Source organism: Pinus tabuliformis, chromosome 4_2, assembly GCF_031772625.1.
Source record: "Pinus tabuliformis cultivar Carrire ecotype Pingquan chromosome 4_2, CPIR1, whole genome shotgun sequence".
NCBI lineage: Eukaryota > Viridiplantae > Streptophyta > Pinopsida > Pinales > Pinaceae > Pinus > Pinus tabuliformis.
Window position 1 is genome coordinate 816166690 of NC_142304.1, and position 5260 is coordinate 816171949.

Sequence of the window (5260 nt, forward strand, 5' to 3'; positions counted from 1 at the left end):
ACTTTCGTCGACAATCTGGAGTTAGATTACAAGCATCATATGAGTGGAAAGGGAAATGGTTTGCTTATATACAAGTTTTATGCTGTGGTTGTGCGCGTCGACAACATTGGAGGACGACCTTTTTATTGTTTTGTACAACATGCTTAAGGACAAACAAGAAGTTTCGGCCCAGACAATTTGAGTATCATCCATCTGATGCTAGTTTGATGGTCTTCGGGATTTTGGATGGGGAAGTGGTTGTGATCAACCATGAAAGTGGTAAAATTGTCGGACATGTTCAGTCAGTTGGAGCAAATCATAGTATTCTTGGTCTCTGTTGGTTCAACAAGGACCCTTCCAAGCTTATTGCTGGCTCTGACAATGGCACATTACAACTGTATGATGTGAACCGAATGCGCTCAACTGTTCTTCCTTCCAGATATGGTGCAGGCAGCAGCAGTAGAAACCCTGCCACTTACACATATGAAGAGTTTGAGAAATTAACATCTGTCCATATTAATGAAACAGATAATTATTTCCTTGCTAGTGGATATTCAAAACATGTTGCTCTGTATGATGTGTGCAGTAGAAAACGGTTACAAGTTTTCGAAGATCTCCACCGTGAACATATAAATGTGGTAAAGTTTGCTCATCATTCCCCATACTTGTTTGCGACTTCATCTTTTGATCAGGAAATCAAAACTTGGGACTTACGACAAAAGCCTACACATCCTTTGTATACAACGACCAGCTTAAGAGGGAATGTGATGGTGTGCTTTTCTCGTGATGATCATTATATCCTTTCCTCAACTGTGGATAATGAGGTCAAGCAACACTTAGCTGTGGATGGAAGGCTACATATGAAATTTGACATTAATCCTACAGGAAGTGTTCAGAACTATACTCGGTCATATTATATAAATGGGAGGGATTACATTATTAGTGGGAGTTGTGAGAAAAAAGTTGTTCGTATATGCTGTGCTCAGACATGATCTTGGCAAAGGTGGCCATGAATTGAGTAAGAGCACAGGAAATGCTGGTGGCAGACTTGCTTGCGGTGTTGTCGGTCTTCAAGGATGAATATGAGCAGTTGGTTATTTATAGGCTGGTTCAAATGGTGAACCATGAAGCCTAGCAAACAGCAGCTATTCAATTTTGTGAGCAGTTTAGAGGAAGACTGTGTTTTTTAAGTCACACAGCAGTTTCGTAGCGCGCTACAAAACTGCTGTAGATGACTGTTTTATGAGAAAAAATGAAATTGATGCTGAGGTCAGCTAATTTTGAATGAAATGTTTCAAGAGCATAAAGGTGACTATTCAAAACTATCCTAGCTGTTCAGAAGATGACATATGTGCATTGCAAAAAGGTGAAATGTTTTGTTTCCAGCTAAAGTCTCGTTAAAGGTACTTTATGACCAAATTATTAGGGTTTTGGTTTTAGTCTTCGGTGATCCGGTTTGTACACCTGTTCAGCTCATAAGGCTTCCAGCTCATTTGAAATGTGTGGTGATATGCGTTATTTGGGAAGAATTAAAGAGCAAAGGACATGTTTTTAAAGTGATGAAGAGTGATGGGAGACAGAGGCCGTGAAAACATAGCACCTCCCTTGGTTAATTAATGAAGCCATCTACGTGACTGGAATCCAAGGCCAGCTCATTCAGTGTGTTCCCCTTCAAGATACCTCAACCGAAACAGAAAGAGGACATGTGGCAGCATTCACAAAAGCATCATGCATACGAGGAGATAGAGTTAGAATGTCAATGTGATTAGGACTCTATGTATTTACAGCGCAATACCTTTTGTATTTATTAAGTTTGTTTAGAAATAGATAAGGTTAATTAATGGTAGATCATCGAGCTCTCCCCTCATGCTTGTTGAGGAGACTCAAGGTAGTTTGAGTTTTGGTTTTCCTATATATAGGAGAAACTCTGATGTAAACAAGGTTGGAGATTTATGAAAAAACAGAGTTTTTATATCAGCTTATGTAAAAAAGACTTTTGACAGTAATATGAAGATTACTTTTTCTTCCCAAGATTCATCATGTGTTCAATGCTCAGAATATATGTGGCTTTGTCTTTATCCTTTTATGTTTTACAGCTCACTAAATATGCAATCACTCTGAATTCACCTAGTGCTCAGACTTCCTGTGTATATTTATGAGTTGAGGTTCCTTTTGAGAAATGTTCTGAGTGTTAAACATTATATGCCTTGGCTTCCATGATTAAGTAGTTAATAGTTTACTGCAGAGGTGTTTGACTCCATGAGCCCAATGGAAGAGATGTTATTTTGTTGTTCCAACCAGCTTATTTTCATGTACTGTTTGAAGAGTTAGCCATCTTTTCTTGTTCTTAATTCATATCAAGAATCTGTGAGAGAGCCCTCTCTGACTAAGGAGGCTAAGCCTTAGTCTAAAGCCTGGTTTGAAATAGTTGCATGAGATCTTGCTAAGTAGCAGCCCTTAGTACACGATTTTGTGATAACATTTTGGTGCGTCTGCCGGGAGACTGAAGATTACTCACTCCCGTAGTTTGAAGATTGAATTTCTGAAGGTAGCAGGAGTTCAAAGAGGTTTTTCAAGGCTGCAAACCTACCTTGGCGACTCCATTGTTGAAGAATTCAAAGTTCATACATTCATGGTGATTCCACTGGAGTTATGAAGGACCCAGAAGCTGCCATTCTTAGTTCAAGGTATGCATGCATAGATTTCTCAGGAATTCATGGTTTCCCAAATCATTTTCCCAAGGATGCATATTTTCTAAGGAATGGTCCAAAATTCAATGGAGAAGATTTGAGTTTAACCTTGAAGCATATAACAGATTTTTGTCATTTTACTGAGCTTCTTAGAGTTAAACATGAGGATGTTTGCATTATGTTATTTTATGATTCACTTCAAGGGAAATGCAAACAATGGATTGAAAGTTTCCCTATCAAATCCGTTAAGTCATTTCAAGGCTTATGGCTTATGTTTTTGGAGGAATGGATAGATAAGTCAGAGGTGGTGGTAAACTCTCCTTCAGTTGAGGGTTTCAAACAATGGAATGATGATCATAGTAAAGAAGACACAAATGAATCTTTTTCTTTGTCCTTATCCTCATATCTAAAATCCTTTGACTGCAAGGCAGACGATAGGATGAGATTTTTGGATGAATTTGCTGAGGACCTTGAAAAAGAAATTGAAGGTTTAGAAGGACAAATTCAGGCATACAGTTTTCATGATCATGATCATTATTCTCAGAAGTTTTCTATGGCAGAACGCAAGGAGACAATGCTGGTTCCTTTCTCTTTCACGATTGAGGAACTAAACACTGTGGTTGAAGATCATTTTGCACAGCTGGAAAGTTACAAGGAAAAACAAGCTGATCATGTATTCTGGGATCCTGTAGCTGATTACATGGAAGAGTTTTACTCTCCAGTATTTCAGTTTTTCAAAGAAGATCAGAGACAATTTCAGTGGCAGCAGTCATCACACTATCACGTTGGCTCTGAAATCCGATGCAGTCAGAGACAATTTCAGTGGCAACGGTCATCATACTATCATATTGGCTCTGAATTCCGATGCAGTCAAAGGAACCAAGTATCAGATAAAACAGAGGATTGGCTACATTGGAAATTTCATATTGATTGAGCAGAAGGAAGTTGAAATGGTTAGGGTAGGTAGGTAGAGGTAAATGCAAATAAGCTCAAGGTTAACTGAGCATGTTTTTTTTTTTCAGTAGATGTAGCTTTATTTCTCCTACAGTCATGCTTGTTAAGCAAATTTCTGTTTGTCATAAATGGGTAAGGCACTGGACCTGCGAGTTCTTAGTGTACCACAAGGGCACACTATCCCAAGTGGAGCCGCTGTTATCACTGAAAAGTCTGTTGCAAAAAAAATTTTAGCCTAGCTTAAAGTCAGGGTGTTTTCGCAGCGCATAAATCCGTTAGCAGTTTCGCAGCGCCATCTGTTTTAGTGATTTCGTAGCGAAAACACTGACCTTGCACTGGCTGCGCTGCGAAATTGGGAAATGATAGATATTTAAAGTGAATTGATGGAAACACTGCAGGAAACGAGGTTTGTCAAGCTGTTATATGTGGGCTTGTACTCCATTGAAGGGGAACATTCCAGTGGTAATTTTGCTTTGCGCTCACAGCTGTTGTGGCAGGTTCTCATGATCACCAACGAAGGTCCATCAAAACTCTGTTTCATACTCAAGTCTCAAAACCGTGGTCCTTTTTGAAATCAATGCTCGATCAGAATCGGTTATGAGAAGGCTTCTGTTCGTCGACTTATTCCAAGTTATCATTGCCTTGTGTCAGTTGAAGGGTTTTACGAGTGGAAAAAGGATGGAGCGAAGAAGCGACTGGTGAAGAAGCAGATGCTCTCAGAGGAAGACTCATTCGTAGGCTTACATCTGTCATTGTGCACCATGTACCAACATTTTGGAGATTAGCTCTTTCGATATTCAATGGGAAGTTTGCTAAGGTAGGTTCAACAAATGGCACTCCTGGTTCAGTGAAACATTAAAAGACTGCTAGACAAAACTCCTTTGAAGACGGCCTTGGTGACGTAAAGGATTCAAATCATTCCTTGGAGGAAGTTGCTGGAATGGTACAGGACATTATATCTGTTTATGAAACTAAGGGAAGGACTGCGCACCCTTGAATGCAGTGCAAACATTGTTTGCATTACAAACCGAAGTTATGAAGGTGTTCATATTGAGGCTCTGCTCTTGGATGAAAACTACGACTCAGAAATAGATGTTGGAAGGTCAAATCACAAAGTTTGATTTTTATAATGGTTACGGCAGAAGAAATTTGAGTCCAATTAACTGCGTTCTCTGGCTCATGCTCGGATTGCAGACTTCGTAGATTGGCCGGGATCTAAGAACAGTCAGCGATGGGAGTCCTAGTGCAAAGACTAAGAGGAATTGAGAGCGGATTGTCGTCAAGCAATCTTAAAGGATGTCTGCTTGCCCTTGTATCCAGTGCTTTCAGAGGGGCAAGCTTTATAATTAAGAAGGAAGGCCTGAAACGTACTGGAGCAACGAGAGCTCAAAGCTGGACTCCATCCTTTATAGCACCGATTTGTTTTCTGATACTTTCGTCGACAATCTGGAGTTAGATTACAAGCATCATATGAGTGGAAAGGGAAATGGTTTGCTTATATACAAGTTTTATGCTGTGGTTGTGCGCATCGACAACATTGGAGGACGACCTTTTTATTGTTTTGTACAACATGCTTAAGGACAAACAAGAAGTTTCGGCCCAGACAATTTGAGTATCATCCATCTGATGCTAGTTTG

At 39.7% G+C, this 5260-nt stretch overlaps 1 pseudogene; it reads left to right on the plus strand.

Moving 5' to 3' along the window:
- The first annotated feature begins 206 nt into the window (after nucleotides 1-206).
- On the plus strand, nucleotides 207-971 carry LOC149172177 (protein DWD HYPERSENSITIVE TO UV-B 1 pseudogene; annotated as a pseudogene).
- The last annotated feature ends 4289 nt before the right edge of the window (nucleotides 972-5260 follow it).